The 20103-nt window shown below is 37.8% G+C and overlaps 1 long non-coding RNA gene across 2 annotated transcripts in view; it reads left to right on the top strand.

Moving 5' to 3' along the window:
- The window catches only part of LOC122453035, a 283162-nt gene that overhangs the window by 44816 nt on the left and 218243 nt on the right, over positions 1-20103 (top strand). The window contains exon 1 of one of the 2 annotated variants that reach the window (XR_006272920.1): positions 1596-1747. The exons of the other annotated variant lie outside the window; for it this stretch is intronic. This is a non-coding gene — a long non-coding RNA (uncharacterized LOC122453035). Of the gene's footprint in view, positions 1-1595; positions 1748-20103 lie in introns of those variants that run through there. 2 annotated transcript variants of the gene reach the window in all.

Genomic DNA, 20103 nt, shown 5'->3' with positions numbered 1-20103 from the left:
AAGTGGATTAGCCTGTAGGAAATCTGGTCAATTTTCATGATAAATTGACTTGGCCATATAATGCATAGTTCCTCAACAGCTGTACAGTCTGCTATGTTCTCTAAGGGATGTATTGTAGCTTGACTGCTTTACCTGTAGGTTTGCATAATGAAAATCTACCTTGCTAAGTTTCATTTATGTCTCAGATGTATTTTGTTATAAACATGGCACGTAGTTTTTTGTTTCTAAAATTCACATGCCAGGTTTTGAAGAACCTCATGAAACTTTGTGGAATTTTTGTCTGTGTGTGTCTCATTCTTGTAACAAATCCCTTATTTAGAAAAATCCCATTTTCTTTTGGTCATAGTTCAAATAAAAATTTCCTTGGTGGGTATTTAAAGTAAGTGCTGAATTTTTTATTATGAAGAAGCTGGATAGCATAGTGGCTAAGAATATGTATATTGATGTTGTGTGTGTTAGTTGCTTAGTTGTGTCCAACTCTCTCCGACCCCATAGACTGTAGCCTGCCAGGCTCCTCTGTCTATGGAATTTTCCAGGCTAGAATATTGGAGTTGGTTGCCGTTTTCTTCTCCAGGGGATCTTCCTGACCCAGGGATTGAACACAGGTCTCCTGCATTGCAGGCAGATTCCTTACCATCTGAGCTATAGGGAAATCCATAGGCTATAAGTATTCTTTTTCTGTTTTCATAACTACCTGTTGCTATAACATGAATGTGAAGAGAGGGCTTCCCCCATGGCTCCGTGAATGCAAGAGACATTGGAGACCTGGGTTTGATCCCTGGGTCAGGAAGATTCCCTGGAGGAGGAAATGACAACAGACTCCAGTATTCTTGCCTGGGAAATCCCATAGACAGGAGGAGCCTGGTGGGCTACAGTCCATGGGAGTCTCAAAGAGTGGGACATGCTAAGCACAAGCACAGACAAATAACATGAACAAAACCAATATATACAAATGTATGCTTTCTTTCTTCCCTATCTATGATTGAGATAGCAAAACAGGGGAATGTAGAAATCATTCCATTGAAAGTCGCCCAGTCATGTCTGAGTCAGACTGTAGCCCACCAGGCTCCTCTGTCCATGAGATTTTCCAGGCAAGAATACTGGAGCGGATTGCCATTCCCTTCTCCAGGGGATTTTCGCAACCCAGGGGTCAAACCTGGGTCTCCTGCAGATTCTTCACTATCTGAGCCACCACGGAAGCAATCACTTTAGCTTGACTCTAATCCCCAGTAAGGTCACCATTTTGGCTTAACTTAGAAACAGAATACATACATACTAATAAGGACAAAAGATTAATTTGAGTCTTAACTGTGTTGAGGATACCTGAGTTTGTGACAACAGATAAAATGACTATGAAACTGGATAGAGGCTGTTTGATGATTAGATTGGTTTCTAGAGCTAAAATAGGTGTGTATTTGGTGGGGGGTGTTCTAAAAATCCATTTCTTCGCCACAAACAGTCAAGGGCATTCTCTGAACTGGAAAAGCCCCGTGTTGATAGAGTTCCAATGTAGAGAATATCTGTTCCACAGTCACTGAAATAAAATTTCTTCATCAAGCTTCAGCAATGTGTAGTTCTTAAGGTTTTAGAAAGGAGGCAAAGGAGTGTTTCCAGATGTTTGAAAAATATCGTTTTAGGCAGGATGTTTAGCAAATGAGTTTTTACTGTGGTTGTGCTTACTTTTGAGGAAGTTCAGAAATTTCAACTAAATAGTAGATGGGAAACCCATCTTGAAATTCAATTTCAGGTGAGTATTACCTTCTTTTTAATTTCCTCTCTTAAAGGGCTGGTGACATAGAAACATACTCCTAAACCAGCTGGTATGTTTCAGAGACAGTGTTGGACACAGAGCAAGCTAGTTGCTAAATATCGTCAACTTCTTGCTTCTACTGTACTGTCATTATTTGTGGCAATTGTCATTATTCATAATTATCAGAAATAATGAATGGAAATGATGATGAAATTAATACTACATTTTTATTCCTTATTAGAATATTGGATAATTATTTGACAGAGGGAAATTTATGTAAATTAAATGTCTATTATGCTTTCAAGATTTTATATACAGATGCTTACTACTATATAATCACTTCTGTGAACTGGAACAAGTTAAGTTTACTGGATAAATGTAAAGTAAAGATTACATTAAACGCTGCTAAACTACTTTATGCACATAGCAATATTATTGAGAAAGAGCTGAACCCCAAATTTTGGTGTGTGATACCATTGGAACATCATCTGGGAAATATTTTCCTAAATTTCATCAGTATTTCAAAGTTTTCAAGTGGATTAGTTTTATGAATTCATGGTTATTATATTTATCTAGTAAAATTTTTAAATGTAGCTAATTTACTGAGTTGTAATGAATAATTTTCAGTAATCTCTAATTCAGGCATTTTGGTACATTCTTTCTCTATTTTTCCCAATACTCTAAAATTGAGGAAACTACAGAAGATTACTACCCGTTCATGCAGAAAAACCCAAGCTGGAAAATTAACAGCACAGCTGGAAAGGCTAATGAACTTAAGCATTTAAAATGCTTGGAGATGCTTGCAATCTATCCATAGATCCCAGAAGTGGCTCTTTTGACGTAATCAATTCAATAATGAACTTTCACATGGCTGAGACATTTGTCCATAGTGCAACTTGCAGGTTTTCTTCATGATCATCTCTCATCAGTCATCATTTGCTTCTGACAAACTGCATTTCTTATACTCTTTTTCAAAAGACAAGTTACTAATTGACTGGCAAGGTAGCTTGGCCTGGGTTAGAAACTCTGTTATTGAATTCCTGTAGTGGGAGCGAAAACAAAAATACTGATGGATACCCATGTTATGCCTACAATTAACAGAGTAAACATCTTAATAGGCATAGAAGACACAAACAGATGTTCTAATTGCATGTCTGTGAGAACCTGATGTTTACTAGTTCCACTCTAGCTTGGCCTTTGAGACCTCAGGAAGTTTCCCTCCCAGTGGGGTTTCAGTGATTTATTGATTTCAGGACAAGGAATATTTCAGAAACGAGCAGGATTTTGCAGAGGTTAAATACAGCCTTACAAAGGTTACCATTAATTCATGCTTGAAGCAAATGCTTACTCTGCTTTAACTAGGCTAAGAACGGTCACATTTGCCACATTCCTGCTTAAGTGGGGAGAAACATGGATGGCGTAATGGAAGGGATTTCTTAAAAGAGAATATGGAAGTAAAACAGTATCAGCTCATTACTTCTCCCCCTAAACTGAACAAAAATGAAGGATGTATGGATAATAGTGAACTCCTGAAAATTCCTGGTTGAAATACTGATTAGTTTTGATCATAAAAGTAAAGATATAGACTGGTGCTGGAGACACTCAGACTTGAGTAATGTAATAAGGCTGAGAAACTTGAAAGGTTTTTAAATACTTAGGAAGTGCTCAATTTACTACTCACCTTCATCTTACAAATATTTTCTGATGTAATTATTTGGCCAGTGTTTACCACAGAGAGTCTAAAAAGTAATTGATGAGTACTCTTGTGTTTTCTTTCTTCCTAGTCATATAAAGGATATTGCTAAACTGATATGTCTTCCTTGGTATAAATAACAATACTCCATACTTATCCAGAATCATGCCAGGTACTGTGTAAATGCCTTAAACAGATGATCTCATTAAAAGAATGGAATTACATCAGATGGAAAATATGAAATCATTGACAGACTGTTATTTTGTAATAATTATCTTCTTAATTTCCTTTTTAAGTCATGTCCAATTATTAGTTATTTGCCATAGAAACTGGTTAAATTTTTTTCTTCTTTAGATTGAAAAATATAGCAGAATTTTATAATGAAACATACCTTCTGCTTGAGACTTTGTGGATATAGACCTGCATTGGCCACTTGTGATTGCTGGGCATAGAAAATGTGGTTGGTCTGAATTGCTGAATTGCTGACCTAGGATGCAAAAAAGAATTTAAAATAAAATATTACCTTAATATTTCTAGATCGACTGCATGTGAAAATGGTAATATATTTGATATATTAGGTTAAATAAAATGTGCCATTAAACTTAATCTGTCCCTTTTCCTTTTTTAAATATGGATTACTAGAGAATTTGGAATTCCCAGGTGACACTAGTGGTAGAGAGTCTGCCTGCCAATGCAGGAGACACAAGAGCCAAGGGTTCCATTCCTGGGTCAGGAAGATCCCCTGGAGTAGGAAATGGTAACCCACTCCAGTATTCTTGCCTGGAAAATTCCATGGATAGAGGAGCCTGGCAGACTACAGTCTGTGGGGTCGCAAAGAGTCGGACACGATTGAGCACGCATGCATATAGAGTTTAAATTTTAATAACTGGAATTACTTATCTGTTGGGCTCTGCACAGTTTTTCAAGTCTTGAATCAAACTGGATACCACCAACTTCATTTCTTATTCCACACTGATTTTTGCATGTATTTTCCTGTCATCACAACAACCATTAAAAAACCCATCTTCACAAAGATATGACATCATCAAAAAATGTAATGTGATCTGACATTGAAAGTGTGATGTACCTTGACCTAGCAGTTCTCATGATGTCTAGTACATGTTTTGCTATAAATTCCTCAAGCATTGAAATGTTCCCCTGAATGTTAATTGAGGTTTCCTGGCAGGTTTGACACACAGTTTGGGAACCGTGACTATAATCCAATCAGAAATGTTAAGGCAGTCCAAGTTCCGGTTGGAAAAGAATTTCCAGGCAGAGCATTTCAGAAGGGAGTGAGTTTATTAAGAAAAAAGAGCAGAGATAAAGTAGACAGGGTGAGTACAGCGGGCCAACCTCCTGACAGACCAGGGAGAGTTGACAGTTATCATGAGTTCAGAGCCAATGTTTATAGCCTCAAGAAAAAGAAAATTCCTGCTGGAAGGTTGGCCTTAGGTGATTGGTTGGGGCAGTATGGGGTGTTTACTGGAGTGGGCATCTTTGCCTCATTTGGAGTCAGGAAGCTTGTTAGTGATCGTCAGGGGGCTTTTGGCAACAGTTACAACAGGGCTCTGTAGTTTCGAAGGTGACTTTGGTTCTGGACTCTGCTTCTGTGGCCTTGGGGCAGGACTCAACAAGAAACATGACAATTTGGGGCTTTGAACATATCTCACACCTCAGTAGGATTATAAATTCTATAATGTTACCAGAATACATAATCTAATTTCTCTTTAAACCCATCTATCTATCCATTCTTAATCATTTGGGTTTTATTTCAAATGTGCACAACACTTGAGTGCTGGGTGCTGGTGATAACAGTGGTGAGAACACAGGCAAAATCTTGGTCTCATGGAGCTTGCATCCTAGTAAACAGAAACAGGGAAACAGAATGAATAATTTCAAGGAAACAAATAAGGTCATTGTAGACAGTTATGGGTGCTTTGGAAGAAGTGATCCTATAGGGCACAGCTGGGACGGGACTCAGCAATGCTGCTTTCGACAGGGTGACAGAGAAGAGCCCTCTGAATTGTCTAGCACAGGGGGTAGCCGACATGGAACAGAATCTGAAAAGAGCATTCTAGGGAAGCAGCAGCAAAGATCTTGAGAGTGGAAATAACTCGGGTGCTTGCTGAGCAGCAGGAAGGAAATGTTTTTGGCAGAGTAAGGGGAAGGCTGATGTGAGAAGCTGGAAGTTGGCAGGAGCCAGATCATGTAACACGTTACATGCTACAGTCATTAGTTTCCATTTTTGTTTTCCAGAAGCCAGGCTTAAGGCACCTAGAAAAATGCCTTGTATAGAACAGGGGCCAAGTAAATGTTTGTTGTGCTAATGTAAATAGACAAATACTAACTGCCTAAAATGGATACAAAGTCCAGCTTAAAAAATAAAATTAAGAAATCTGGGACACAAAGAACATCTTGCATCTTTCAGGCCAAGAATATGCCTAAGTCAGGTTTTTTGGCCTGCCCTACTTATAAAAAAAAAAATCATAGTTATTTTTCTAGTTTTAAATTCTTCCTGCTTTGAGGCTGGCGTTTCTTGTCTACCACAAATTACTTCCCATTTTGACCTTCAATTTCTACTCAGATTAAAGTTATCATTTCTGGTAATCCAAGCAGTATGCTTCTTGTGGTTTCTAGTTTCTATTGAGTTAAAACTATTTTCCTTTCTATATCTCCTTCTTCTTACTCAGTTTTCTCAGTCTTTTTGATCGATTTGATCTTCTACTCTTCCCTAGGTAGACTTCTTTTATTACAGGAAAGATAAATGACAAATTATCTATCTTCTCACTTGAGATTAATCATGATTCATTCATATAAGGTTGTGAGGTTTGAGAGGCTCCATCTGGGGACCAACCAAGACTGAGATCCTGTTGTTTGGAGAGTTACCTTGATTCCGGGGTAGCCTCCAAGTTCACTCTCAGACACATCATTCCAGAGCTCATGAAGCAGAAAGACAGAACAAATGTTAGACTGAATCACAAAGTTTTTAAATAAATTGCAAATGGACAGGGATAGCAAAGGAAAAGGGACTGAGGAAACTGACGCATTTGGAATAGGGAGGAAGCAAATGGAAGGCCATCCTCCCCAAGTCCTAGGTTATGTCGTGTTCACATGCCCGTGTGCGCTCACTCAGTTGTGTCCAACTCTTTGCAACCCAATGGACTGTAGCCCTCCAGTCTCCTGTGTCCACAGGATTTCCGAGACAAGAATACTGGAGTGGGTTGCCATTTCCTACTCCAGGGGATCTTCCCAATCCATGGATCAAACCTGTGTCTCTTGTGTCTCCTGCATTGGCAGGTGGATTCTTTACCACTAAGCCAGACTGACTGTGGCCCTCTCCACTGGTAGTGCAGTTACAGAAACCAGATGTGGTAGCCAGAATAGCCTCCAAAGATGTTCGTGCTCTAATACCCAGAAGCTGCCAATATACTGTTTTACACAGCAAAAGGGATTTTGCGGATGTGACTGTGTTAAGGAACCTGAGGTTCCTTGATTTAGGAATCCTTGGTCAGTAACAGTCCATTGCTGAAGGGTAAGACTTAAATGTATTAGCTGAATTGAATTCATTGAGTCCTTGTTTTCATTTAGAAGTTCTTTCCTTCTTCTTAATTTATATTTGAAGAGTGAAAAAGCATTTTGATATAACAGAAACATATTAACAAGGTTTTATGTTCCAATACAGAAAATGGTTTGTTAAGCTCTCTTTGATTATATAGGAACTATCAGAAAAGTCAGTATTTTCAAAAAGTTAGTCCCTAACTAGAAGTTTTCTTAAAGATTTGATCAATGGCCACTATAATAAAATTGTTTTTTGTGGGCTGGAAAAGTTCAGTTAAATGGGTCAATTTTATAGGGAGAAAATAATTTTTAAGCAAATTTTATGATAATTGAACTGGATAAATACTGATATGATTCATATTTACTATGATCGGCCAAGTGGACACTATGTGCTAGTTTGTTACAGTGAAAGCCTAACATTGAGTTTTCGGTTCATGTTGTCACCGGGTTGTAATTTTCTTGGAGCTCAGACCTCAGAGAATTAAATAAAGGCCACTTTAATAATTAGTCCATGAAGGTGTTAAAATTGTCTTATGACCCATTAGTTATACTTTGATGTATAGCATTTATTAAATAGACGAAGGTTAAGGCAGCAGGGAAGAACATAATGGAGACTTTATTGCTACAAAGAATTATAAAAGATGACGACAATTTGTTATAAGGTTATTAAATGCAGCAGTAACACTAAACCTGAAACAATTTAAAATGTCATTTAGCACTTTTTATTATGAGATGATATGGGAAATAGGAAGGAACAGATTGATTTTTAACTCATGGTAGAATCAGTGATGCAGCATGCACAAATGCCCATCCCCACTCCAAATAAGCAACACCCTTAACCAAATACAGTACAATATCTCTACATCATTATAATGTTTGAGACTAGGTTAAAGGATTTTTGGTTTGTGGGAGACTTAGCTTTAGGTCTCAAATTTGAAATTCTACAATCTAGAATTTATAGTTAGCTCTTTCATTTAAAAAATAGTCAGAGAGCTCAATCTTGCCTAGAGCAATTATAAACTGTATTGAGTTGAACTTCACATAAGGGGCTGCAGGTCTGGCTCCTACTGTGGAACAGTGAAGACAATTGTCAGCCATCTGTATGGCTTCCTACTCTCACTCTAGTTTGAGAAGATGTGGGGAGATGGAATTGAAAAAAAAAAGAGAAGTCAACTAATAGAGCTTTTGCACCCTAGTCCTGGCTTCTAGTTCACACTGTATGGACAAATGTATCACTCCTATTCTCTTCCTAATACTTACAACTTCAAACTCTTTTCCTGAGTGAAGCTCCAAGATTATTTTTCTCCTGTTCCAAAAATATCTTCAATAACTCTTTACCTTGTACTGAATTGATTTAAAAGATTAAATCGATTCCTGGCATTTAAGGCTTCTGTAAGAAGATTTTTTTTCTCCCTAATTTCTAATCTTCATGCCCTTGAAGTGTGTGCTCTCCAGTCTTCTAGGTATGTGAGGGGAGTGAGTTGGTAGAAAAATCCTCAACATGAATGTGCTGGAATCACTGCTGACATGACCTGTGTGGGGTTACATGGAGATGAATTTCCATCTAAGTTTTTAGTAAACTTTTACATGATATTGTTAATATCAGTTCTGTAGTGTGCTGTCTCTGTAGTGGTGCTTACCTCACACATATAAGGCAACGTCCTCTATTTTGACTATCACTGGCAGCATTGTGGGAAAGCTGTAATTACAGAGGAGATAACTCTTGACTCTGGTTTCTTCTTCATATATTGATTGATCCCATGAGGTCTTTAAAATCCATGTGTCTGAGAGTGTCCTAATTGTAGAGACAGCTAGAATCTGTCCTCTACAGCAGTGGTCCCCAATCTTTTTGACATCAGGGACTGGCTTTATGGAAGATAATTTTTCCACTGACCTGGGGAGGGGGATGATTTTGGGATTATTCAAGTGCATTACATTTATTATGCACTTTCTTTCCATTATTATTACATCAGCTCCACCTCAGATCATGAGGGATTAGATCCCAGAGGTTGGAGACCCCGGCTCCAGAAGGAGAAGAAGGGGTTGGCTAGCACCACACCTGCAGAAGCTTTACTTCTTCTGAAAGAGCACCAAGTGTTTAAAGGGGATATCTGGCCTGATAAACAAGCAACTTTCAGAATGTAAACTCCTTATGTTCTAAAATTGCCACTCTATGCTGTGTGCCTTTGAGCAATTTCTGAATCTCAATTCTCATCTTTGAAAAAGTAAAATAAAAACCAACATAAAAGAGATATTTGCATAAAAATATTTGGATACTGAACTGAAAAACACTTTGTCTATAGTTTTTCTCTTTTTTTTTTTTTGAGAACTAAGTCAAACCCAGGGAATGAAAAGTAGCATGGGCTGAAAGAATCATGTATAAAGACAGATGATGATTGAGCCCTCACTAAAAAAAAAAAAACAAAAAAACGTTCTATAGAAAGGCTCTTTATGTAGATTCACAAATACCTTGTAATCATTTAATTCTACTTCAACATCTTTTCTAGTTTGGAGGAAGTGGCATGGAAAATTTAGTAACAACCGGAAGTTAACAATGGAGGTTATATAAGTGGATGTTTCTGCTTTGAAACTAAAAATATTACTTCTGTCATTCTGAAAATAGGTCAGACATGGCTTTTAAACGTTACCTGATGGGGACTGCCTGATAGATAATGCTTTAATGCCAATACTTACATTTTTCATAAAGACAAATGACAAAAGACAAGCCTCTTTTGGAAGTATCCACTACGTGTTTAGAAATGTGTTACTTTCCTTTTTTTTAAACTAGCTTATCTTACAGTAGAAATGTTAAATATAGATATTATTTATTTATTTATTTATTTTTTTAGCATCAGCCAGGTGTTTGGTATGATACCAGGTGCTGTGAAGGATACAGAGACATTTAAACTTTAAGAAATCTAGTAAAAAATGGCATCTAAGCCATTTACCCCAGAAAAGAGAGCCTGTGGTGAATGTTTTCTTGGAGAAGTATAATTCCCGGGGAAGCGAGGAGGAGGGGAAAATGGCGGACGTGAGTCAGCGAAGGGGGGAAAGTAAATAAATACCAATGTTACTTTACCAGGCTGGTCGGAGCTTAACAAGGAAAGCCTGCCCACATAGGGTGTCTCTGGAGAAGCAACATGGCATGCTGTACACTGAAAGAGTTTCCGAGGAAGCTATAACAGAGAATTAGTCAGCTGCTCATCTTTCCCCTCCCTCCTCTCCTTCTGCCTCTTGAATTCCCTGCACCTCCAGCTTCTGCTGTCCAGCCCTTCTCTTCAGTCCCCAAGTGAGCCAGAATCTCTGTGAGCACCACTGGGCAGGACTTAGGTGTTGGGGACTGTTGAGTCCCAACTGTCCAGGGGCAAAGGCGACCATCCTGCTGGAAGACGAGGAGATGCTGGGGCCAAGTGCCCAGGCTTTCAACTAAGAGGAAGCAAGAAAAGAGGGCAGAGGCAAGCTGAGGGGCAGGTGAGAGTGGTCCCATCTGGGGAGGTGAATAAATTGGGCCTCCAGAAAATAGTATTTTCTACTGGGTGATGGTTTAAAAAAAATTGCTTTAGGTGTTCAGAGAACTGAGAGATCCCTGGCTCTTTTGGAATTGTTTTTGAACCTTTATTTTAAGAAAGAAGAGGAAACAAACATTGAAAGTATGCCTGCGCCATGCCAAGAAGAATTTGTTTTAAAAGAAAGTGGGAATAAACACCGGATACACAATCTTTGAAGTGGAGAATACAGCATATTCAAAAAGAAACTAAGGAACTTGGAAAGGAAGAGTGAAGGGTCATGTGTACCGGATACTAAAATGGATTTAATCACAAGTAAAGAAAGATTTGTACAAATGGTTAGCCAGATAAAATAATTTATGTCTTATAGTTCATATTTCTGGTGTTAAGAAATGATCCTCTTTTATTATTTGACAATCACTCTTATGACACACAAGAGAAAAAATATGGAGTTGACCAAAAATAAATTCCTCGTTTGAAGCATGATGGTGAACAGAAATAGCTAGCCTTTGTTAAGGTTTCTGACTTATTTATGGATTTCTCTACAGCATGGAAAACACTTTAGTTACTTTCTTATTGTTCTGTAAGGAGAGACAAGCACTAATAGATTTATAAGAAGTGTAACTTCAAAGAATTGTATAAGATGGCATTTGGTGAAAAAAGATCTAGTGACCCCAGCAACATTACAAGTAAATAATTAATTCAAATGATCCTAAATTATAAAAATAAGGGAAATCATAGGTTCACCTTTTTATTTTAGGCTCATCTTTGTCTTCCCATAAAAATTTGTATTCTAGTCTCTTAAGTAGCACTTCTTTCAGGGTAAGAATGCATTGTTTGATGTTGAAATATGTAGCAAAGTCTGTATGAAAAAGCATTTTGTACAGATAAACAGGAAGTCATTCACCCTTTAAAGAAAACTTGTAAAACTAGTTGCTAATGCCAAAAGGAGTAGAAAAGCTGTGATTTTTGTTAGTTCTGCTTCTATGGAAGTGCCCTTGCAGGTCCAGGAAAGGTTGGGGTGAGTGGGATCATGGGAGGCAGCCTGAAGTCTTCTGTCTTGGTGATAACATAGCAGTCTCTCTGCAGTGAGTTTTGAATAGTGATTATTGATCTAATTATTTGTGGCTTCTGCCTCTCAGGAAATTCTGCTCTTTTAGACTTTGTATAAATCCCCTGTAGGATTGTCTTTACCAAATTGGAAACTGAAGGTCAAAGGTTCTTAAACTACTTCTCTGCCTGCATAATATTTACACAAGCAACACACTCTGGGTGGCGGGGTGGGCGGCATGGTTTCCTTGGAGTGGTTGCTGAGAATCTTGGAACCACACACTTTACTTGACAAACTGCCTTGAGAGACTGGTGCGTTCTTTCCAACCCCTTCCTATCGAGCGTATTTGTTGTAAAAAATCGAAGAAACTCTTCAAGATTGTGCACCATGATCTTGGCCAGTTCTGAATATGAGAAATCTAAATGTCTCAGAAGCTTTCAAATACAAAAACCTCCTCATTTACCTACTGTTTTTTTTCAGACAATATGTTTTTTTCAGAAAATATGATATTATTTTCATACTATGGTAGTATCACATTTTTGCCTCATATGAGAAACTAAATGCTGTAATTATAAAAAAGAACCTCACATGTGTCATGCTTTAGGGATTTTCTAGAACACTAGAACTAGACCAGAGCAGTTTTCACAGTGGCTACAGATCTAGAACAAATACTCTGGTTCTCTGAAAGCCCAGGCAGCACCCCAGAAATCCAGACTCCAGGCTGCAGATCCCAGTTTTGAACATTATGAAACTTCCTCCTAAACAATAGAAAAATTGATTCTGTGGTCAGAAAGCCTGTGCTGAGAAATAAGGGAGGCTAAAAATTTGAAATTTATGCAGTTTGGAGAAGGCACAGAGATAATGTCAACTTTAATTCCTGTTTTTCTCCAAACACAGAGAATAGGCCAAAGGTCATGGGTGGAAATTAAAGAAAAATGGAAAACAGATGTTAGGAAGCTCAGTATAGAAATGGAAACACAAGCAGCACTGAATATTATTAAAGAAATGAAAAGACTACTGCTTTAAAAAAAACAAAACAGAAAGCAAGGATCTTATGAAAGTCTATTTTCATAATGATATGTTTAAAATAGTTTGACTTTTTAATATTTTACCAAGTGATTTAATTTCATGTATTCTCTTCCTTAGCTTTAGAGACATGATTTGTGAGCAAAAGACAATCTTGAAATCCACCCATTTTAAGCTCCATTTGAAAAGATGATTCCTGAAAAAATCTCTTCATAGCAACTGGAAACACAGGCATTCCTCCCCAACCCTACATCCAATAACAAACTTCAGCAAAAAAATATTTCTTTTATTTCAACTGGTAGTGGTTATTACTTTTTAAAAACACATTTATTCTCACATGATCTTTCTATTAGGACACTTAAGTTTCTTTGACATTAATAAGAACCATGCCGATTTACTATGGTGAGAAATAGGTACTTAGATAGAAATTCATTGTAGATTATAAAATCATGATGACTCACTAATGAATTGTTTACTTTTTTGGTATATAAGGAAGATTATGTGTTTTGACATGTTTTGACTTTTATATATTATCTTCAGTTAAAATAAATGAACATACTGTAAGATCAGCGAAATATATAAATGTGAGTATGATGTCTTGAAATCTTATAAACAAACACACAATAGATGTCAAGAGTCTGTCCTGCCATTTTTTCCTTTGTTATCTTTAGAAAGTCAGATAAGAATAATAAGAATGAAGAAGAGCTACTGTAAGTTGATTAAAAAACAATTTCCAGGACTTCCCTGGTGGTACAGTGGATGGGACTCTGCCTGTTAATGCTGGGGATATGGGTTCGCTCCCCGATCCATGAAGATCCCACATGCTGCAGAGCAGCTAAGCCTGTGTGCTGCAACTACTGAGCTCACACGCCTAGAGCCGGTGCTCTGCAACAAGAAAAGCCGCTGCAATGAGAAGCCTGTGCACCACAACCAAGAGTAGCCCCGCTTGCTGCAACTGGAGAGTGCTTGCCCACAGCCCCAAAGACCCAGTGCATCCAACATTTTTTTTTTAAAGCAATTTCCAAAATTTAAAAGCACACAAAAAATGAAAAGGAATTATTAAAAAGACATATTCCTCAGCTTATCTTTTCACCCCAAAACCCCCATGGATGATTTTCTTATGTCTCTATGCATTTTAATATTAACCAATTGACTTAAATGTTGACAAAGGGGGCTTGGCATGAATCTGCAATAGGTATGCAATTAAGAGGATGTAATTAAGGATGACTGTTGGATGCATTTCCACTAGAGATGTGATTACAAAGAAAGAAGAATGTGCAAGAGCCAAGGCATGAATGCCCATGGTGGGAAGGTAGACTTGGAAATCCAGAAACTGAGTTCCTTTGAGGGACTTCCACAGTCATCCCAGCATGCACTCTAAGGGCAGCGAGGGCAGTGGAATAAGGAAGAACCTGGAGCCACCACGTCCAGGCTTTATCAGCCCAGAGCAAAGCATCTTCCCTTGTCCTCTTTTGCTCTCATTCTAGCCCGCCAAGTGAAGTCTGAGGCATACCATTTTTATGTGCATTCTTATTTTCTTATGAATAGACACATTAACATGATGGGTTTAACCACAGTTCATCTTATTTATGAGCCTCCAGTTGAATGTTAATAGCCTGAAGTCAAATATCAAACACAGGAATTTAGAGCAAAAGATTTTGCAAGTCCTACTTACTAACTATCCAGTAGGACCATGGTGCAGCCAGTCTTGTTTCTTTAGCTGTTTTAACTTGATCAACAGTGAACTCTTACCATACCTATGAAATGCCAGGCACTGTACTAAGTACTTTAGATAAGTTAACTCATTTAATTCTGATGACAACCACATGAGACAGCTATTATTATTATGTCTCCATTTTAAATTTGAGAAGGTTAGGCACAGAGAGGTTAAGTAATTTGCCCAAGGTCACACAGCTGGCGAGTGGCAGAGCTGGGTATGGACTCTGAAATCTATGCTCTTAACCACCATACTACTGCATGAGGTTTTCCACAGTAGCAAGATAAATCATTTTATGCTCATCTTTTATTGTTGAAAGAGGTCAAGATTATTGGATTGGGAGTATGCTTGAGTTGTTTATGTTGTACAAATAGTGATGGGGAGTTTTCCCCCATCTATAAGTCTGTTGCATGTGTTGTATATATATACATGGCTTGCCTTGTACCACATAGCACTAGACATAACTACCTAATATCACTATGTAGGTTCATTGTTATCCTGTCTGTAGTGTGAATAGCACATAGCCTTTAGCAAGATAAACTGATTCTTAATAAAACAAGACAAGATTAAGTTTGAAGACTAATTAAAAAGAAGGAAGCTGATCTCATGTCCATTAAATTTCTAGTGTGGTCTGTTTGGAAAGCATCCAAAAAGTTAATATACGTGTTTCACTGAAGAGTAATAAAAATTTAGGACTGGTGGGAAATTAGGTAAGGGTAAGGGTGAAAAGAAAGGAGGAGACACCAAATATGTAATCGAGAAGACTACAGAAAAATTTGTTTGCTTCACATTATACAGAGCCTTCCTATAGAGGAAAAGGTTAACCTTAGATTCATCTTTCCTGCATATCAGTAATCTTTATTATTAAGACACAACAACTTTATTTCATAATCATTTTCTTCCGGCCAACCAGCTGTGGTTACTCAAGGCAGATTAACTAGAACCTGATGGATTTCAGCCCCTGTTCGGCAATGCCAGCCAAATGCTATAATTACACAGGATGCAGGCTGAGATAATGTCGACCTTGTACTTAGAGATAGACCTAGATAAGTTGAACTGTCAGATTTGCAGGCCAGGCTTTTCAATCACTGGTATTGTATCTGTGAGGAGAAAGAGACAGAAAGGAAAGGAAAAAAAAGAAAACAAAAACCAAAGTTCTCATCATTTTAGTTGTTCTGAACAAAAGTATCTAGTAACGACTAAGCCTTCAAATGATAGGAGTAGATTCACCGGTTTAGAGCTTAGAGAACTGGGCGAGGGTGTTCCTCTCTGAGGTGCCCGGAACCTCTGTCCTTTCTGAGCCCTTATTTTCTGCGGGTAGCATGTGTGCGAGAGCCTTTCCATTTGGCAGTTTGCATGGCCCACTGCTGATGTTATGAAATTTACATTAAGTTGGAAAAACAGTCCTTGTCAGACTTTATCCTTTTGGAGGAAATGGATTTCCTTAATAAGAACACTGCTTTATTTCCCTCGTGAATTCCGATAGAAAACACATTCCTGGATGGCGTTCTACCAAAGAGAGAGGCTGGGAGGGAACGGCTTATTATTCTAAAAATTTTAATGACCCAGAAGCAAAATATTTTTGGTTTTTATATTACGGGCATAAATGCTTAAATTCAAATATCAAGTGCCAAGGCTGCTGAGATATAACTGTTGGAAATCAACCAAAGATGAGGGATCCAGGGGGTATTTGCTAATGATTAATGAATAATTCCCTAAGTCATTTGGTTATTATTAACTAGTTCAAAATGCCTCATGTCTAGGTCCTTGTAAGCATATTAAACTATGCAAAAGTTTCCTTGCTTTAATAAACTTTAAGTTAAATGTGAAAATATTTCACATATATCAAATGTTCTGCCGTGTTTTCCTTTTAGTTTCATGCTTTCTGAAGCTCTTCATATTGAGATGTTTGTACCTTTGCCCAGAGACATTCTTTCCAAGGGGTGTGTTTGTCCCCATCCACTTTCTCCTGTGAACTCCCAATCATCTTTCAGAGCCTGCATCAGGACTCCCCCTCATCTTTGCCACTTTCATTACCATGTTCCTTTTCCTTTTTTCTAGTAATTAATTGCTCCTTCACCTTTGGGTTCATAGTATAATTATCCTGCCTCTATTACCCAATGTATCACATTATTAATAGGACATTGCTTCCAGCTAGACTTTCTTCTTCAAGGACACAGAGGCTTATTTGTCTTTGATCACTAGCACAAAAGCAGCAGGGGTACAGTAGGCTTTTAATAATGTTCATTGACTCTATGGGTGCGTGAGTAAACAGTAAAACAAGTCATTCTAAAGAAAGAGGTTGGTAAATGTCCATTAACAGAAGAATGGATAAAGAAGATGTAGTACAAACATGCGGTGGAATATTATTCAGCCATTAAAAATGAAATAACACCATCTGCAGCAACATGGATAGACTAGAGATTGTCATACTGAGTGAAGTAAGTCAGACAGAAAGGGAGAAATATGGCATCCCTTAGAGGTGGAATCTAAAAAGAAATGACACAAATGAAATTATTTATAAAACAGAAAGAGACTCACAGACTTAGAGAACAAACTTATGGTTGCTGGGTGGAAGGACAGGGGAAGGGATAGTTAGGGAGTGGGGATGGACATGTACATACTGCTGTATTTAAAACGGATAACCAACAAGGACATACTGTATGTGGCAGCCTGGATGGTAGAGGAGTTTGAGGGAGAATGATACATGCATATATGGCTGTTTACCTGAAAAGATCACGACATTGTTTGTTAATTGTCTATACCCCAATATAAAATAAAAAGTTATTAAAAAATTGTATGATGATAGGCTTAATCTAATTATATTATAATCACATTGCATGTAAATACACTAATGACAAAGCAGAGATTGTCAGGTTGGATGAAAAAAACAAGATATATGCTATCAACAGGGACAAATTTACATCAAAAGTTTAACCATTTATCTGTGCTGTCCAGTGTGATACTTACTAGTCACAGTAGCTATTGACAAATACAATGTTGCTAATGCAAACTGAAATGTGCTTTAAGTGTAAACATACACACCTAACTTTGAAGATTTAGAATGGACAAAAATGTAGAATATCTCAATAATTAATTTTGTGTTGATTACACTATGAAATTAATGTAATTTTACATATTGGGTTAAGTAAAATATGTTATTAAAATTCAGAAAGAATAAAGAAAGAGGGTAGTCTTTAGTATAGCTGCTGACTTTTGATTCTTTTAAAGTATCAATGAAGCAAGACTGTTTTCTCATCTGTAAAGCCCATCATAGAATAAGAGGCACTGGAAAGAAGGTGCTGCTCTTAAGAGTATATAAGACTCTTCTTTCCTGTTCTTCATTTCCTCTTCATAGAGAGGAGGAGCATTCCCCAAAGTTCTCCAGAAGAATTTGTAAAAGAAGCATCTCTAGCTTCTCCCCACTCCTTCACTCATTCCCCTCCACAGACGGTTGAAAATGGGGAAGGAACAGGGCAGGGCTGGCTGCTTTCTGGGTCCTCATGATGTTTCTGCTGCTCTGCATTTTACCCTCTGGGAGCACTGCAGGGGAAGCATGCATCTTTTGCGGGGTGGGGCTTGAGTACTTTTAATACAGGGTTATTTGTTAGGCCTGCAGAGGAATGGGGCTTATCAGTAAAAAACTTTTCATCTTCATTGGTAACAAAGGTGCTATTTGACCTCCATGTTTCTGACTCCTATGTCCATGTTTCCTAAGTTGATATTTATTGCTTTTCCCCCAGATAACTCTAATACAGTGTTCATTCCCAGAATATTGTGGAATTATAAAATTTCAGTGAACTCATTATAAACACTCTGAACTTAATTTAAATTTAATATATTAAAATACTGAATCATGGGAGTAATATCAGATAAACTTATTTCCTCAAAAAATTGTTTCAGAATCATTAAAGCATGTCTTTTTTCACAGAGTGACATCAGATTTATAGAGGCCTAAACCCTCATTCATTACAGGTATTGAATCCAGCCCTCCTTCTGGTTGATTAGACCATTTTGTTTCAGTTTGACTATAGAGATGGGAAACTCACTAATCCTTGGACTTCCTGTTTGGTTGTTGGAGAACTCCACAAATTACAGAGTACTTTCTTTTATTAAATAAAAATTTGCTTCTTTGTAAATTTTACTAGTTCTACTCTCTGGTGGGATAAAAGCAAACCTATTTTACATTTTTTTCCATGATACATCTTTAGATCTTTAACATATTTCCTTGAAATCCAGGACCATATGTGTTTTATCTGTGTACCTGCTTCTCTGTTTAATATTAATAAAACAAACATCTTTTGACCACCAGGCACTGTGCCTGGTGTTAGTCACAGAAAAGTGAATAAGACATGGTTCCTTTCCTCATAAAGCAAAAATATACATGTAAAGAAGTGCTTCCAAATCATTGTGTAAGTGGTTGCAATGAAAACATACAAAAAGCAAAGGGACTCAAGAAGGAATATCTAACACTGCATAGGAGAAGAGTCTATATAACATAGACAGAGGAGAAAGGGGAATTTCTTAAAAGAGGAATTTTCCAAGTAGAAAAAGTAGGGAAGAATTTTCCAGTCAGTGATACCAGCATGTACAAAGTCACAGAGGAAAGAGAGATTGTAGTGCATGTAGTGAACGTGAGTTCAAGGTGACTGAACCATGGTTGAGTGTGTGAAGAAGTGGATGGCTGAAATGAAGGTGCTCAGAGTATGAATGGCATCTGGTATCCTCAAGAGTATGGATGTTTACCTCCAGGTGAAGGAAAGTCACTTTAAGATTTCAAATAAGAAAATGACCATATTAGATACTTTAGGAGGCTCACATAAGCTGTTGTATAATGGAAATGGTATGAAATTAAAAGCGGGAGGGCTATTTAGAAGATTTTTGTTTGTTTCCTCTTATAATTTTTGTAATGGTCCAGCTGACTGCTGAATAAGAATCAGTGAAGTTGGAGAGAAAAATAAATGATGCATAGCCTGTAGAATAAACGGGATTTGTGGCTGGATGAAGATGGGGTGGGGGAGGGAAGAGATTTAGGAAATAAGTCTGGCTTGGAATGGATTTGGTTTCTTTGGGGTGTTCAAGTGAAAAAAATCCAGAATGCAACAGATACAACGAACCTTGGAAGTGTGTTCTGAGACTGATAATGTCAAGCATTGGAATTCTTTTAGCAGATGAGTAGTGCTTAAACTATGGGACAAGACAATGCTATGATCAAGACCCCAGGGAACCGTAACACTTCAGAGACTGCCAGCAGCGCAGACAGAAGGATTGCTCAGAGAGGTAAGAAGTAAACCAAGAGAAAATAGTTCTACAGAAGCCAAGAGAGAAGAGATTTTTCTGGAAGTAGGGATAAACCATCATTCTCAGAGGCTGCAGAAAGTTCATGTTAAACAAGGATTGAAAACTTCTGGTGGATTTCTTGATCAAATCATTACTGATAATCCTTAAGAGTGATTTGAGCAAGTTGAGCTGTTGAAAAAACAGAGATGCTGTTTTCCAAATAGTGGCTTGGTTATGTATTATGCAAATAGATATATAAAATATATAAATATTTGAGCTTCTTCAGTTCAGTTCAATCGCTCAGTCGTGTCTGACTCTTTGCGACCCCATGAATCGCAGCACGCCAGGTCTCCCTGTCCATCACAAACTCCCGGAGTTTACTCAAACCCATGCCCATCAAGTCGGTGATGCCATCCAGCCATCTCATCTTCTGTCGTCCCCTTCTCCTCCTGCCCCCAATCCCTGCCAGCATCAGGGTCTTTTCCAATGAGTCAACTCTTCGCATGAGGTGGCCATAGTATT

Source organism: Cervus canadensis, chromosome 1 (genome assembly GCF_019320065.1).
Source record: "Cervus canadensis isolate Bull #8, Minnesota chromosome 1, ASM1932006v1, whole genome shotgun sequence".
NCBI lineage: Eukaryota > Metazoa > Chordata > Mammalia > Artiodactyla > Cervidae > Cervus > Cervus canadensis.
This window is presented reverse-complemented; position numbering and strand designations above follow the sequence as displayed.